Source organism: Canis lupus, chromosome 15 (assembly GCF_003254725.2).
Source record: "Canis lupus dingo isolate Sandy chromosome 15, ASM325472v2, whole genome shotgun sequence".
Lineage (NCBI taxonomy): Eukaryota > Metazoa > Chordata > Mammalia > Carnivora > Canidae > Canis > Canis lupus.
In genome coordinates, this window is record NC_064257.1 from 26,557,149 (window position 1) to 26,575,738 (window position 18,590).

Consider the following 18,590-nt stretch of genomic DNA (forward strand, 5'->3'; position numbering starts at 1 on the left):
TATGAATGTTTCTCTTTAAAGCTGGGTTGGGAGGCTTTAGAAATAATCTACCAAGAATTTTGTCTTTTATTTCTAGAAAAATAATGGAATTCTTTGATAGAACTGTGTTAGATTTACATTCAAAGTCAGAGAATTAGCCCATCATAATTTAATTCATAATCTTAATGAACAAGACAGGGTGCTTGGTGACTCAATGATAAAGAAAAACAGGAACTCATTAACTTGACCATGTAACTTATTTGTTGCCTTTAGGTTTGGAGGTGTTTAGTTCTTTCCAAATTAAAATAACAGCAAACCCTCATTTTGGATTTAGTGAGGATTAAGAGTTAGACTGTGAAGGAAATTCTGAAAAACTACCATTGAAAATATTTAAATAGGGTGGGGGGGAATGGGTGACGGGCACTGAGGGGGGCACTTGACGGGATGAGCACTGGGTGTTATTCTGTATGTTGGTAAATTGAACACCAATAAAAAATAAATTTATTAAAAAAAAAGAAAATATTTAAATAATAGACACATCTCTAGGATAAATGAGCAACTTTTTATAGTGACTATTGTAAAGACATCACCAAGTTTTTGATGTGGAAATAGTTTCAAGAGGTTGTGGATTATGTCTGTTTGATTTGCTTTCTTTTCTCTGAGAGATCAGTAAATATTAGGGGAGTAAATGAATAAATAGAACCACTGAAAAACTGAAATAAGCTAATTTTCCACATATTTTTTGCTGGAAGAAAACAATCTGACATATAGGAAACTATGAGACTTGTGAGACATGAATTATGTAAAGATCTACACTTGTTGAATTATCTAAAGATAAGTTATTAGCACAGTAATTTAACTGATACATAGATAAAAGCATTGGCTCTAATCTAACAAACTTGAGACTTCTAGTTCTTTCATTTATTAGTTGTATAACTTATAGTAATAGAATAATTCTTAACCTTAGTTTTCTCAATAAAGTAAGGTTGTTAGCTATTCTTTTTGCTTTTTCCATATAAATAGAAAGATAAGGAATACATCAAAGTTTAGAAATATTATTAGGGTGAAGACATCCACAATTTCAGGAGAAAAAAATTTAAAAGACAGGGTTCACTCATGAGCCTCCCCCAAATTCATTGTCTCACAACTTGTAGAATTTCTTCTATAAATATCTAGTCTTTGCAGAAAAAAAATACACAAAAAAATCAAAATGAAAAAACAATTTTGGACACTGCTGAATATTTTTTTTACACATTTAATGAATAATTATACAAATGTACATATGCTATCCTTTGGCAAAGTTTACATTTAAAAGTTTCTATCAGGGATCCCTGGGTGGCGCAGCGGTTTGGCGCCTGCCTTCGGCCCAGGGCGCGATCCTGGAGATCCGGGATCGAATCCCACATCGGGCTCCCGGTGCATGGAGCCTGCTTCTCCCTCTGCCTATGTCTCTGCCTCTCTCTCTCTCTCACTCTCTCTATCATAAATAAATAAAAATTAAAAAAAAAGTTTCTATCAGACTGGGGCCCCTGGATGGCACAGTCAGTTAAACTCTGGGTTTTGGCTCAGGTCCTGATCTCAGGGTAGTGAGATCGAGCCCCACATGGGGCTCCATACTCCACATAGAGTCTGCTTAAGATTCCCTCTGTCCCTTTCCCCCTGTGCTCTCTTTCTGAAATAAGTCAACAAATCTTAAAAAAAATAAAATAAAATTTTCTATCAAACAACCCAAAGATCATATCTTCCATGAAAAAAAATCAATGTCAAGTGTAAACAAAATTGAAATACAATGATATAATATAAATGCCTGCAATATATTTAATATATAAAACATATCTATATATACAGATTATATAATACAATAATCCTGGGCAACGTTTATAAAATTAAACATATTTTAAAAGGAAGCTAAAGTTGTTGCATTTATTTCGTGCTCTCTTCTTCACTAGACCATAAACTCTGCTTAGAAAATGATTTTATCTTACTCATCTCGCATTCTCAAGGTTTAAACTTATCTGTCCAATGAATGAGCTCCAAAAAGTAGGACACATTAATATTGTATGATAACTATAAGTATTCTGCACTATTACACGTTTGGTTGTTTTTTGGGTTTTTGATTTTTTTTTATCCTAAGGCCCTAGATTTATTGAGTCAGAGACTTTCCTTTCAGAGGCTTCATAAAGCCAAGAGTAAAGATATAAACTGAGTTTCTGAATGCATTTGTAAAATCCATTGTATATAAGACAATAATTGGAAGCCAAATTATTTTCACATCTTTAAGACCCAACTTTTCTAAAAGATAACATGTTTTATCACGCCAAAAGCTTACTTGAAGAACTTAGTTCATAAAAGTAGACCATAAATATAGGTTAAAAAGAGAATGAAAAGCGAGGCTGACTATTGCCAAAAAGTATATTGATCATTGCTACATCTGGGAAAAGAAATGAAGCAGGAATGTCCAGGAAGGAGGTGAGGTGGAAGGTCATAAAGTGTCAGCAATCTGCAGGTCATGGGCAGTAGGATAATCAGTTTCAAGTAACTGCACAGCCTCTGCCAAGTTAGCACCAGCCATTCATGCAATAGAAAGAAGCTATCATCTACTGCACTTTGACTGCACTTAGGAGTTTCATTGGCAGTCTACATCATTACCTGGTAAAGGCCTCCCATCTACCCCTGAGCAACAGATATTCAAGATCGAGGTCAACAAAATATTACCCGTGGGTCAACTACAACCCATTGTGTGATTTTATAAATAAATTTATATTGGAACATAGCCATACCCACACATTTACATATTTTTCTATAGCTAATTTTGTGCTGCAACAGCAGAGTCAATTTGTACAGACTGCAAAGTTTAAAATATTTACTGACTGTATTGAAAAAATTTGACAACCACTGTTTCGGAGAATAAATTTGAATTGAAAATATGGAGTTCTTCAGACCACTTGATATAGACTCCATTTGTATGGCACTAATTTCTTTATCAAATAGTATGACAAGATAGAACTCTACCCATTTAAAAATAAGTAATTACCAAGAATGATAGGGTTTTATATAGAACCAGGGAGATGGGAGTGGGAGTAGTTGACAGGGGAAGAAACAAATGTAGAAAATATATATCAGGAAACAGAGTGCTCTAGAGTTTCAAGTATATTACTTAAGAAAACTCAGAGATTCAACAAAATAAAGATAAAACGAAGTTCCTTTTGGAAAAAAAAAAAAAAATCAGACACCTGGGTGGCTCAACTGTTGAGCATCTGCCTTAGGCTCAGGGCGTGATCCCCAGGGTCCCGGGATCAAGTCCCTCATCGGGCTCCCTGCACGGAGCCTGCTTCTCCCTTTGCCTATGTCTCTGCCTCTCTTTCTCTGTGTCTCTTATGAATGGATAAATAAATTTTTTAAATAAATAAATATTAAAAGAACTTTTAAAAACTCAAAGAAAATATATAAAAAATGATTGGGAAGAAAAAAGTTAAATAGATGAATACTGAATACAGATAAGAGATGGGAAATTCAGTATAGGGATAAAAGGTACATTAAAAACAAATAAAGGCTGCCACAAGTACATCCATAGACGTGGAGAAGACTTATGGAAGCTTCTCAAAAAGAATGAAAAGAGTCAAATATCTTAAAGTAATTCAGAGAAAAGCTAATGGAAACAGGTCAGATAAAGGTGATCCAACAAACTTTAAAAAATTGTTTTTTACAAATTCATTCAGAAACTCAATTTATATCTTTCCTTTTGGCTTTATGCAGCCTCTGAAAGGAAGGCAAGAAAACAGAATTAATATAACACAAAATACTGAAAGATAAATTAACAAAAGTTTTGCTCAGATTCATATTTTCAAAAAGTAGTAATACAGAGGTGTCGACCCTAAAAATACTGGGATAAAGATTCCTAGGGATTTCAAGCAGAAGTAGAAAGGGGGAATAAAAAGACTTCTCAGTATGTTTCATAACTGCTAAAAAAAAATTAAGAGGAAAAAAACACTCAATCTCCGATTTTTATACTCAAGTATTTTGTATTCCAATTATAAAAGCCACAGGCAAATATTCTTGTCTGTAAGAGATCTGATGATCCCTCTTGGGGAGGTAGATAAACAGGTTACATGATCATGAAATTTGGCCAAGAGAGAAAAAAGGTAAAGACCTCATTAACAGAGAAGTCATGTTAATAGATAGAAGTGAACACTAATTTAAACAGAAAATAAGCTTTAAAATCTATATGAATTATGTTTAGATGAAAAATATAAATTAAAATTCAGAAAATAAAATCAGGAATTGAAACAGGAGAAGATTAGAAAGAAATAAAAGCATGAGAATATCCTCATATTTCATATCAGGAAGCAATTTAGGATACTGTCTAACTATAAAACACATAGTCAAAAAAAAAAAAAAGATAATGACCCCAATCTCTTCACACTTTCATATAATCCTTCTTGTTTATTTTTATTGAGATCTTGTAGAAATTAACATTTCTTGCTGTGAAAAGACATATATTGATGCCAAACACTTATATTTAGTTTCTAGAAACAGACGGAGTTCAAATCCTAGCTCTATCACTTATGGTTTTATGACCTTGGCTAAGTTACTTTGTTATATAATAATAAAGTGCTTGGATAAATGCCAACACATCGAAAGAACTCAATATATGTCTTCTTTTGTTATTATGATTATCATCCCTCTTATAGCTGTATTCTGTTATAACTGGCTTATTGCAAATTATTAAGGATAATGTAAGTCTAGAGCCAATGCCATATGTTCAAATCATTTTAACATCACTTTTTTTTCCAAATGCCATTTTTTTGTTGCTGTATAAGTTACCTCAAAATTTAGTGGCTTAGCAAACAAATGTCTTATTTGCTTATGATTCTGTGTGTTTGCAATTTGAACTAGGCTTACACGATCAGTTGTTTTGCTGGTCTTGACTCAGGTCACGTCTCCACTATAGTCATCTATCAACTCAAGTGGGGAAGGATGGTCTAGGATGGTCTCACTCACATTCTGGCAGGAGGCAGCCTATCAGCCAGAGCACTTTTTTTGTTGTTGTTTTTTGTTTTTTATAAGTAGAGCTTTTCTTTCTTTCTTTTTTTATTTTATTTATTTATTCATGAGAGAAACAGAGAGAGAGGCAGAGACACAGGCAGAAGAAGAAGCAGGCTCCATGCAGGGAGCCCGATATGGGACTCGATCCCGGGGCCCCAGGATCATGCCCTGGGCTGAAGGCGGCGCTAAACCACTAAGCCACCCGGGCTGCCCAGCCAGAGCACTTTGATTCTTCCAAATGTAATCTCTCCAAAATGCTAGCTTCAACTTGTTCACATTATAAGCTCAGTTCTAACTCTAGCCAAAAGAAGCCCAACATGCAAGTGCCAGTGAATCCTCTGTGTAGCATCTGCTCATGTTTCATGGCCCAAAGCAAGTCACACAGCTAAGTCCAGGTTGATTAGAGGGGCTAACCTCTACCTTTTGATGGAAGGAGCAACAAAATCAAATTCCAAAACATATGAGTAGAGAGAAAAGAAAACCACTGCCACTTTCTTTGCAAATAATCTTCTACACTTGTCCAGTTAGCACTCCCCTCCCTGGATTCTGAATCCTGAGGACGGGAACAAAGAGATCAAAAGGTTGGCATCTCACTCAATTCCAAAGGTATTATGCCCAGGCTCTAACTACTACCACCGTAGTCATGGATTCTGGTTCCTAGCTTTAAGAACTGTTTTCATTCTTGCCCTTTTCCATCTCAGTGCCAAGCACCCCATTGTTCCTTTGAGCCCGAACCTTGCCAATATTTATTTTATTTTTGCCTCCTAGCCAGGCATCAATTTCTGCAGCTTGCAAACAAAGAATCCTAAATAACATGGCTCCAATCAATGTAAAACAATTGGTATCTTTCCATTCATTTACTGTAAAAGGACTTAACATACACTTTAAAATGTTGGGAACATTACATTACTTAATTTGGACTTATATTTACATTTTTCTCATTCTCCCATTTTTGTATTGCTTTAATTGTCTTCATATGCAAGTTTTCAGAAAAAAATCTATTTTGAAGAACTTAAAACTAGATTCAAAACATTTTTAAATCAACATAATAAATTTCTAACTCAGTGCTTCTCAACCCTAATCTTTTTAATTTTTTTTCTTTTTTGAGATTGTTTCCTTGCCTTTTCAGATAAGTTTTGAAGTTAGCTTGTTAATTTCTACCCCAAAGAAAGAGCCTGCTAGAATTTTAACTAGGATTGTATTGATTCTATAAATCCATTTGGAGAGCATTGATATCTTAACAATTTGAGCTTTCTAATCTATGAACTTGGTATATCTCTTCATTTACTTCTATCTCTCTAACTTCTCTCTGGAAAAAAAAAAAAAAGTTGATTTTTTTAACACAAGCTTCCTATTGTGCAACATTGATAATTTGAGCTTATGGTGTTTTAGGATTTTTATATACACAGTACGTCAAAGGTAAATAAAGTTTAAGCTCTCTCTAATTGTTTACCTTTCATTTCTTTTTCTTGACTTACCTACTGGCTTGGGCATCCACTAAAATTTTGAATAGGAGTGTTAAGAGAGACACCTTCATCAATGCCCTGATGCTAATGGGAACATACTCACTATTTTACTAAGTACAATATTAGCTATGGATTTTTTTCATAGTTGTCTTTTGTCAGTTTAGGGAAGTTTCTTTTTATTCCTAGTTCAGAGAGGGTCTTATTTTTTTTTAATTCTGATTAATTGTTGAATTTGGCACATAATTTTCTACCTTTATTGAGATAATCATATAACATTTCTTTTTTTTTTTTTTTTTTTTTAGAGGTTTTATCTATTTGAGAGAGGGAGTAAAAGAGCGAGAGAAAGCTAGTGAGCATGAGCGGGGAGGAGCATAGGGAAAGGGAGAAGCAGACCTCCCGCTGAGCAGGGAACACAGATGATGCTGATGACCTGGGCTGAATCCTGGGACTCAATCCCAGGATTCCAGGATCATGATCTGGACCAAAGGCAGATGGTTAACCGACTGAGCCACCCAGGTGAGCCAATCATATAACTTCTTAATCTACTGATACACAATATAACATCAATTGATTTTGTATTTTAGACTAATCTTTCATTATGAAATAAATGCCACTGATCGAGATGTATTACCTTTTTAATATATTACTGGAATCAATTTGCTAATATCTTGATAAGGATTTTTTCAGCATTATTCATAGGAACGTGAATATATAATTTTTTCTTGTATTTTGCTTCTCTGGTTTTGGTGGACTCATATATGGAATTTTAAAACGGTCTCTCATTTATTTTCTGAGAAAATACATGTAGAATTAGTTTTATTTCTTCCTTAAATGTTTGGCAGCACTCACCAATGAAGCCATCTGGGCCTGGAGTTTTCTTTCAGAGAATATGTTTAATTAAAAATACAATTTATTAAAAAATGCACTTTGTGTCATTGATATACAGCTACTGAATTTCCTTTTTTCTTATATTAGTTTTAGTAAGTTGTGTTTTCAAACACATTTCACTTAAATTGTCAAATTTTGTTTGTGGAAAGCAGTTCATAATATGCCGTAGTTTTTTTAATAGTTGTAGGATTTGTAGTCATATCACATTTTTTATTCCTGGTATTGACAATAGGTGTTTTCTCTGCTTTGTCTTAATTAATCTTGCTAATATTTTCACTATGTAATTAAAATATTGTGCAATTCTCATTCTATCTTTCAAGACTTCTTAGTTCTTAAACTATTGTTACAACTTCTTTTGAAACTGTTTTAAATTCTAATTAACATTTCCAGTGAAAATATGCAAAGACCTAAAAAAACAGACAGGCACTTGCATCTTAGAGATGAGAAAGGATTCAAATAGACATGCTTGCGCTGGCTAATTATTGGTACATGCCAAAAGTTTAATATTCTATAATAAAGAACTAGAAGTACACCAAATTATCTCCCTGACTTGGACAATTATAAATTTTACTGAATAAAATTTTCTTCAAATATGAACCAATTATGAACAGTGAATCTGAACTTTATAGTAGATTCAAATGAAACATTTTTCTAATTCTAACATATAGGGTAAAAAAATAAAGGCTGTCTGAATAAAAACAAAATGTTAAACCATATAGCAAGACTCAAGAAAAAAATAACACATCTAAAACTTCAACAATATAAAATTCAACCTAAACATTTCTTTTGCAAATTATATCCCCTTCACATAAAATGTTTGCATTGAGAAAAAAAAATAATAGAATTCACAGAGTCAATCAAAAGGAGAATTTTTTTTTTACAAATGACAATACAATGTCACAATTTACACTTTATATATTTTACCCAAAAAAGGTAGACTATAACACGCCTATGAGGATGACTAACATGTTTTTAAAAACAAGTCTTAAAAAGTAAAGACAACAAAAGTTGGTGAGGATGAAAAAAAACTAGATCAATCATATATTTCTGGTAGAAATATAAAATAGTACAGCCACTCTAAAAATACAGCTGGTAGTTCCTTTTAGCACTAATAACAGAGTTATTACACTGACCACCAATTTGCACTCTTAGACATAAATCCCAGAAAAATAAAAACTTATTTTCAAGCAGGAACTTATACATAAGTGTTCATACCAACTTTACTTACAATAGCCTGAAACTGAATGTCTTTCAGGGGGTGATTGGTAAAACAAGTTGTATTTCCTCCATATCATGTAATATCAGCAATAAAAAAGGAAAGAATTATTGATACTTGCAATAACTTGGACGAACCTCAAGGAAATGATGCCACATGGGGAAAAAAGCCAATTTCACAGGGATGCATATTGCATAATTCCATTTATAGAACATTTGTGAAATAACATAATGATATAGATGAACCACAGAACAGTGGTTGCTAGGAGTTAGGGTAGGGAAGGGCAGGTGAGTGTGCTATAATGGACAAGGGAATCTCGTGAGATGGTACAGTTTAGTATGTTCATTATGGTTAAGGATTACATGAAACTACACATTTGATAAAACTACAAAGAACTATACCCATATACACACATAGGCAGAGAAAATAACTGCATAATCTGAAAAACTCTGGATTACACCAATATCAATATGCTGGTTTTGATATTGTACTGTATATCTATATAAGATTGTAAAATGAGAGAGGCTAGGTGGAGAGTGCACAGGACTTCCCTTTGTACCTTCCTATGAACTTGCAATTATTTCAAAATTATAATTATAAAGTAATATCCATAAAGTGAGATGTATCTTTCGTTGACTTCTATGAACCAAGAGATTGAACTAAGAGATTCAAAATCTTAAAGTATTTCTTTTTTTTTTTTTTAAGACTTTATATATTTACTCATGAGAGACAGAGAGAAAGAGAGAGAGGCAGAGACACAGGCAGAGGGAGAAGCAGGCTCCAGGCTGGGAGCCGGAAGCGGGACTCGATCAAGGGTCTCCAGGATCACGCCCTGGGCCGAAGGCAGACACTCAACCGCTGAGCCACCCAGGCGTCCCTTAACAAAGTATTTCAGGAAGTCCTTTAAACATTTTTAAAATAGACAAGAAATTCTTTTAAATTCTTAAAATTTTGTTAATATAATGAGAACACCTCAGGTTTAGACATTGTATTCATTTCCTAAGAATTCTGTAACAAATAACTTTAAATTTAGTGGTTTCACATTGCACAAATGAATTTTTTCAAGGCTCTGGAAACCAGAGATCCAAAATAATTTTTAATAAACGAGAATCAAGGTGTGGTCAGGTCTCTCCCTCAAGAGGACCTAGGAGACAATCTGTTCCTTGCCTTTTCTAGTTTCGGGAGGCTGCCAGCAGGTCTTCACTTAGAGCCACATCCCTCCCATCTCTAACTCCAGTCCCTCCTCCTCATCTGTGTGTATCTGATATTCCTTTGACTCTTTCATATATGGACATGGTGATATAGGGCCCATCTGGATATATCAGAATAATCTCTTCATCAGAGGATTATGTCTGTCAAGACTCTTTTTCTAAATAAGGTAACATTCACAAGTACCAAGACTTAGTAGATAGACCTATTTTAGGAGCTATTATTAGCTGACGATAGGTGTATAACATTACACTCCATTTATCTATATTTTTGAGTTATGTCATGAAAAATGAATTTGGAGGCAATAAACATGTTTTAGTCGTTATCATCATAAAATGTCAAGTATGATCTTTCTTAGTTATTTCCCATAGTAGATTGTTTACAAAAAGAACATTTACAATTCCTCCCAATGCTGTACATGTTTGCTATTCTACCCATCAGGAAGTGGAATCTATTTCCCGTTCTCTTAATTCTAGGCTGCACTTGAACTTGAATTTGAATTCTGGAATTACCTGAACTTGCTTTGACCAGGGGAAGGCCAAAAGAAGTGACAGGGCAAGTTCCAAGGCTAGGCCTAAAGAAGCCTGACAGTTTCAGTTTTCATCCTTTTGGAATTCAGACACTATATAGAAAAGTCTATCTGCCCTGCTAGAAATCCTACATGGAAAGAGAGGGAGCACCTTAGCCAGCCACCAATTGTTCCAGGCATTTAGCTGAAGCCTTAGGCATAAGAACAAAGGCACTGACATTCTAGTCCCAGTCCAATTGCTAACCATACCAACTGGAGCTGATGAGGTACCCACAGCCCAGCCACACACAGAATAATAAGAAATAATAACTCATCATTGTTTTAAATTATTACAATACCAGAAAGGCAACAGAGGGTACAGGGGCTCAATAAACCATTTTAAAATGGTTCACACCATTTGTTTTGAACCTACTAAAAAAAAAAAAAAAAAAAAAAAAACCAACAGTGGTGGAGAATATTTGTTATGTATCAATAGAAAACTGAAATATTTGCCTGTGGGGGAGACAAATTATTCAATTTGTCAAATTATTCAATTATTGAAGTATTCAATTTCTGTTAAATGCATTGAATTTAACCAAAAGTATAAATATTTAACTACTGAAATTTAAAACATTGTCCAAGGAATTGTTCACAACAGGGCTAGACCTATGCAAAAGGGGTGCTGTTCAGATTTTTAAATCCATGCAGTGATTTTCTTTTAAGCATAAGATAAATATTAACCTTGAAAGACACATTTAGTCATCCTTTTGTAAAGTTCCATGTGGTCAGTCTTGTATTTTAGGCATTTGTATGTCAGAAATGCACCAGGGATTATCACAACAAAACTCACAGACATCAAAATGATCATAAGGTAATAATAGCAAACACTCTACACACATAAATTAACAACCTAGATGAAATGTACAAATTTCTTGAAAAATACAAACTCCCACAACTTACCCAATATCAAACAGATCATGTAATAGCTCCACATCTGTTAAGGAACTTAAATGAACATTATTTAAAATTCTCACTAAAGAAATCTCTAAGCCTAGCTGGTTTCACTGGGGAATCCTAGTAAACATTTAAAGAATTAACACCTGCTCCGTACAATCTCTCCTACATAATAGAAGATAGTGGAACACTGCACAATTCATCTAATGAAACTAGTATTACTCTGATACTCTGAAGACAGTACCAAGGAAAAAGAATACCAAAACCTATAAATCTATATCCCTTATAAATATGGGCACAAAATTCCTCAATACAATATTAGAAAACAGAACTCAGTAATATATCACAGGAATTATATATCATGACCAAATGGGCTTTGTTCTAGGTGTACAAGGCTGGTTCAGTATTCAAAAATCAATAATGCAATATACCATAACCACAGGCTAAAGAAAAAAATCATGATTATATCAATCGATTCAGAAAAGGCATTTGTAAAAAAGAAAAAAGAAAGAAAAGGCATTTGTAATTTAAAAATTGCCCCAAAAAACCCCAACTAGGAATGAAATTAAATTTTATTTATGATTTGATAAAAATCATCTGCAAAAAACATACAGTTGGTATTACTTATCAATGAAAGACTGAATGCTTTTGTCTTAAGATCAGAAACAAGAATGCCCGTTCTCATACTTTTAAGAGTAAGCAGAGAGGGAACCCTGGGTGGCGCAGCGGTTTAGCGCCTGCCTTTGGCTCAGGGCGCGATCCTGGAGACCCGGGATCGAATCCCACGTCGGGCTCCCGGTGCATGGAGCCTGCTTCTCCCTCTGCCTGTGTCTCTGCCTCTCTCTCTCTCTCTGACCATCATAAATAAAAAAAAAAAAAAAAAAAAAAAGAGTGAGCAGAGTACTGAAAGTTCTAGCTAGTGCAATAAGGAAAGAAAAGGAAATATAAAGCATAAATATTGGAAATAAAGAAAGAAATTTTCCGTATTTGCAGACATTCTGGTTGTCTATATTGAAAATCCCAAGGAATCTACAAAACATTGATAGTACTTTTATGCTGAAAAATATAAAGTGCTGATGAAAACAATCAAAAAAGATCGAAATACATAAACAGACATAACTACCATGTTCATGGTTTGGAAGACTAACATAGTAAATATGTAAATTCTCTCAAAATTGATATACAAGTTTAATGCAATACCTATAAAATCCCAGAAAAATAATTTATAGATAAATTATTCCAAAACTTATATTAAAAGATAGAGAACTAAAACAGCAACAAACATTTAGAACAGAAGAATGAATTGAATCATTCTACCTGATCTTAAGACTTATTTTGTACCTACAGTAATGAAAATTGTGTGAAGTTAGCAGAAGGATAGATACATAGATTAATGAAACAGAAGAGAGTATTCATAAATAAACCCTCAAAAAATACACCCAACTGATTTTTGACAAAGGTGCAAAGGTTATTTCAATGGAGAAAAAAATGACACCCCTTTCAACAAATGGTTCTGAAATAACTGGATAACTCTAGGCAAAAATATGATCTCAACCTAAATCTCACACCTTACACAACACTTAACTCAAACTGGATCATGGATTTAAATGTAAGACATAAAACTATAAAACCTTCAAAAATAAATCATTGGAGAAAATCTTTGAGATACAGGGCTAAGCAGAGTCCTTAGATAAGACATCAAAAGTAAAATCCACTAATGTGAAATCTGGTAAACTGAACTTCAAAATTAAAAACTTTTGCTTTATGAAAGAACTTGTTAAGGGGATGAAATAATGAGCTAGAGACTGGAAGAAATATTTGCAGACCACATGTCTGGGAAAGGGCTGGTATTTAGGATCTATAAAAAATGTATAAAACTCAACAATTAAAACCAATTTTAAAATGAGTAAAAAAGATATACAGGGACATTTCAATTGAATATGATGTGTGGATGACAAATGAGCGCCATGTAATGAGGTTCAACGTTATTACCCACTAAGGAAATGCCAATTAAAACTACAATGAGATGTCACTGCATACCTCTCAAAATGGCTAAAATACAGTGACAACAAAATTCTGGCAAGGATACAGAGAAACTGGATCATTCATACATTGCTGGTAAGAATGTGAAATGGTACAGCGCTCTGGAAAACTAAACATGTAACTACAATATAACCCAGCAATTACACTCCTGAGCATTTATACTGGAGAAATGAGAATTTATGTTCCATAAAACCTGTAAATGAGTATCTACAGCAGCTTTATTCATAATAACCCTAAACTGGAAATGACCCAGATGTCTTTCAATGGGTTAATGGTTAAACAAACTTTGGTAAATCCGTGCCACAGGGTGCTACTCAAAAATAAACTACTGATATACACAACAACTTGGATGAATCTATAGACAACTATGCTGAGTGGGAAAAGCCAGTTTCAAAATGCTGCATATTACATGATTCCATTTTGATTTCTTGAAATACAAAAATAATATGAAGGACAGAGTGATGTGGTTGTGGTTATAAAGGGCAACAGGGATTTTTACAGTGAGGGAATTGTTCTGAAACTTGACTTTATCAACGTCAATATTCTGATGATGACATTGTAATGGTTTTGCAAAAGGTTACATTTTCAGGAAACTGCCTGAAGAGCACACAAAAGCTCTCTGTATTATTTCTCAACAACTACATGTGAATCTGTAACATCTCAAAATTGTTTTAAAAGCTGTCAACTCACTAAATCTTTTTGCGCTTTTATACTGATAAAACTGGCTAAATTTAGTGAATCCACTAAATCTCATCTAAATCTAAATCTATTGCTAAGAAACTGGAAGCAGAAACTTTCTTGTAAAATCAGAAACCTCAAAAAACCATAGAGCCAAAATACCCCTTGACTTTTATACCTTACTCATTCTACAGCATCTGATGCCTGGATACTGTTCTCCCAAGGGTATTTGCTATCATCTTCACTTTAGAATATATTTTAATCTATATTTTCAGTAAATAATACAGTATTAAAGAGCATAGAGTGTAAAGTTATCTTCCCACTCTGTCCCTCAGCGTATCTGTAAGTCATCAACAGGTACTGTTGTATGTGTAGTCAAGCTAATATGTGTTTTCTCCCCAAACTGGTATGTGTTTTCGCCCCACCCACCCAACCTGTTTCTTGTTACACAACTGTCACTATATGCATAACTCCGCATTTGGCTTTTCACTTAAAAAACTTGCTCTCAATACAATTATTTGTTGGGGGGGTTATTTGTTTCATTTCGTCTTAATAATATGATAGACCACGGTATAAGTATATATTTAGGTCATTTCCGATAATCTGCTTCAGTGTTCAAGCAACTGATTTTGTATACCTGGCATTTGTATATCTGTAAAATAAATTCCTAACAGTGGAACTACTTGATCAAAGATTATGTGCTTCTATAGATTTGGTAAATACTGCTAAGTGGCAGTCTCAACTTTATAAAAGCTGTCTCAACTTGGACCACAACAAGCAATGTATGAGAGTACCTGTTTCCCTCTGCCTTCTTTGATCTTTGCCAATCTGTTAGGTGAAAAAGCTTCCAGTGTAAACACTTAATTCAAAGATAATCAATGAATCTTTTTTTAAAAAAATTTATTTATTTATTTATTTATTTATTTATTTATTTATTTATTTATTTATTCATGAGAGATACAGAGAGAGAGAGCAAGGCAGAGACAAAGGCAGAGGGAGAAGGAGGCTCCATGCAGGAAGCCAGATGTGGGACTCGATGCCCAGATTCTGGGATCACGCCCTGAGCCAAAAGCAGACACTCAACCACTGAGCCACCCAGGCATCCCAATCAATGAATCTTATGTGAAAGGATACTTTTGTGCATTAATCACAAGGAAATAAAGTGAAATAAACTGAAAACAGTTCTATACCAAGTGATACTGTACATTTACAACAATCCTGTAATCCTGTCTCCGGGGCTAATTATTCACAGAGAAATATCAGAAAATCATTATTGGCCAAAGTTAATATTTAAGTAGATAAACTCATTAAAAATGTACTAAATGCATGCAGAAGAGTAGTAGTTAGGACTTATTTTAAGTTACAAGAGAAATTGGAAATAAATATAAAGATTCCTCCTGGCATGTAACTTTAAATGTTTTCATGTATTAGACCGTGCCCAAGGAATCTTGTTCAGAACGAATTTTAATTTACTCTGCATAGAATATATTAAAATACCCAATCATGCCTATGTATATAGTAACAAAGGGTCAACACTACCCAAAAGAAGTTGAGAAATAAATTGAGAAGTGAAAGTTTTCATGGCTTTTGATAATCAGCAAAGTCTCTTTCAGGTCTATCATTGTGAATCAATGATTTTTTTTTCTACCTGGGTAACCCGAGAGTTCAACAGAATGCAAATCTCTTCCTATTCATACCCAAGTTTTATTTTATGACTGGACAAGCACATTTTCTAACGTGCACACAGCAAAATTTGAACTCTGATCACTGGGGAAATTAATGATTATAAATGCAGAGTTTAGGTTTTAGTAATTATTCTAACATATTTTAATGACTGACAAGTAAGGCATCTCATTTGATTACTGGTATTTCAAATAGCTATTAGCCCATAAAAAAATTTTTCTACTTGCTATGGCTTGAATGTTTGTGTTCTCCACTCCAAATTTATATATTGAAATTCTAACCCCAAGAGGATGGTATTAGGAGATGGGGACTTTTGGAGGTAATAAATATAATCCCAGAAAGCCAACTAGTCCCTTCCAACATGTGAGGACACAGCAAAAGACATCATCTATGAAGCAGGAAGCAGGCTCTAACCAGACACCAAATCTGCTGGTGCCTTGGATTTCTCAGCCTGCAGAACGATGAGAAACGAATTTCCGTTGTTTATGAAGCATCCAGTTTATGGTATTTTGCTACAACAGCCTGAACAGACGGATCTCTTATTTACGTTATTATTCGGGTGACAGAGCATGCATTTTCCAGAAACATGTATAAATATCTTTCTTAATGCCATTAAAATATTACATCTTGGGCAGCCCGGGTGGCTCAGCGGCCCAGGGCCTGACCCTGGAGACCCGGGATCGACCCCCACGTCGGGCTCCCTGCGTGGAGCCCGCTCCTCCCTCTGCCTGTGTCTCTACCTCTCTCTCTGTGTCTCATGAATAGATAAATAAAATCTTAAATAAATAAATAAATAAATAAATAAATAAATAAAATGTTACATCTTGAGATTACATGTATTGGGAGTATAAAGTAATTCTTGAACCAAGAATACCACGTGCAATCAGGAAAGAAAAAAAAAAAAAAAAACACACACACACACCGTAAAAGATCATCTTCCTTTCAAAATAGTGTGAATTCGGGGGATCCCCGGGTGGCCCAGCGGTTGAGCATCTGCCTCCAGCCCAGGGCGTGACCCTGGAGAGCCGGGATCCAGTCCCGCATCGGGCTCCCTGCGTGGACCCTGCTTCTCCCTCTCTGCCTGAGTCTCTGCCTCTCTCTCTCTGTCTCTAATAAATAAATAATCTTAAAAAAAAAAAAAGCGTGAATTCTTGCCTTCCTGAATGTCTCGCGTGCAGGAAAGCGGTCCATGAACTCAACAATACACTTGACTCCAATAAATCGCCATGGGTCCCTGATCACGCGGCCACAAAAAATACAACATGACGATTCTGATGATCAAAACCCCCCGACCTCAATGAGACGCATACCCTTCCCGGGCCACCGGGGCCCCGGCGGGCACCCACGAGGTACCCCCTGCACAAGTCGGACCTGGGCGCCCACTCGCTGTGTGTCCTGCGGGAAGGAGGCGGGGGAGGGGGGTGCTGGGGTCGCTCGGTCAGAGGATGCTACTTCCTAAAGCAAACCTGTTCCCGGCGGTGGCAGGTGCAGAGCAGCTCCGCAAACTGGACGACGAGGCGCTGGGCCGCCGGCGGGAGCGCCAACGCCTGGGACCCGCGGACCGCGCCGACCGAGCCCCGCGCCCCGCGCCCCGCCCGCCCGCGAGCGGCGGACGCAGCCTCATTTGCATAAGCACCCAAACACTGCTGACGTCACGGCGCGGGCCCGCCCCGTCTTACTCCAGCCGCTGCCTCGGAGCGGAGGACGCCGAGCGAGGGGAGCGAGCTGCGGGCCCGGGGGGCGACCCGCGGCCCCCGCGGCTGCGAGGCGCGGTCTCGGCCGGGCGGGTGCTGTGGACCCCCCGGGCCCGGCCCGAGCTCCGCCCATCCCCGCCGCGCTCCCCGGACCCCCAGCCCCAGCTCGCCCCGGGCCACGTGCCTCGGCGCCCCGCGGCCCACGTACCGACCGTTTCCCGCAGGACGCCTCGGGCGACGGGGGGCGGGGGTCCCGGGCGGACGCGGCCTCCGGAGGCGCCCTCGGCGGCGGCGGCGGCCGCAGGAGGCGGGAGGGGCGGGCCCGCCGCCCTCCCCCCGGCTCCCCTGGGGCTGCGGGCGCCGGGCTGCCCCGACCCTACCAACTTTGCCCTCGGACCCGCGCGGCTCGGGCCGCACCCCTGCAGCCCGCCCGGGCTCCACCTGGAGCGCCCAGGTCTGCGGGGCCCGGGGGCGACCCCGCGGCCGGAGGGGAGGCCGGCGGCTCGTCCCGACCCGTGCGCTGCCCCTGCTCGCCAACACCCCCCGCCCCGCATCGGGCACAGGTGCGGGACGCAGCCTGGAGGTCGCCCGCCCGGCCCCACTTCGCGCTCCGAGCCTCGCAGCTGCCCCTCCCGCCCCGCGGGGCCCCCCGAGTCCCACCCGGGCCCCGTCCCCCCCCTCCCGGGGCGGCAGCCGGGGAGCCCCGCCCGGCCCAGCCCCGGGCCCTCGGCAGCCCGGGCGCGTCCCTACCGTTCGCGGGCTCCACCGCGCACCTGCCGCCGCGTCGGCTCCGGCAGCTGCAGCAGCGAGGCCGGAGGGGCGGGCCCGGGGCGGGGAGCCGGGGGTCGCTGCCGCGGGCGGGCGGGGGGCGGGGGGCGGCGGCGCCTGCGTGTCGGCGGGGCCCGGGCGCGAGCTGCCGGCGCGCGGCTGCGTGCGCGCGGGTGTGAGCGCGGGTGTGAGCGCGGGTGTGACGGAGGCGCCCACGTGCCCGGCCCGCCCGCGCCGCGGTGCCAGCTGCCCGCCCTGCGCCCCGGGGCGGCCTGGACCCCAGGCGCCCTCCGCCCCCGCTGGCGCTCCCCGCCGGCCGGTCACCCCCTGGCAGCGGCGGAGCCCCCCCGGGCAGCGGTCCCCCGCCCCGCCCTGCCCCGCCCCCCAGCCCCGCCCCGGGGCGCCCGGTCCCCCGCGAGGGCTCCACTCGGCCGCGCCCCGTGCGGGATCCCCGGTGC

The 18,590-nt window shown here is 38.7% G+C and overlaps 1 protein-coding gene across 5 annotated transcripts in view; it reads right to left on the reverse strand.

Annotated features, from left to right (window-relative positions):
- Positions 1–18,241, reverse strand: part of SLC6A15 (solute carrier family 6 member 15) — a 45,619-nt gene extending 27,378 nt beyond the window's left edge. Inside the window, exon 1 of one of the 5 annotated variants that reach the window (XM_049094328.1) lies at positions 7,123–7,247. The gene's annotated coding sequence lies outside the window, so the exon portion shown is untranslated. Of the gene's footprint in view, positions 1–7,122; positions 7,255–8,607; positions 8,627–17,136; positions 17,271–18,114 lie in introns of those variants that run through there. The other 4 variants (XM_025439119.3, XM_025439118.3, XM_025439121.3 and 1 more) reach the window with 4 other exon arrangements.
- Positions 18,242–18,590: the final 349 nt, after the last annotated feature.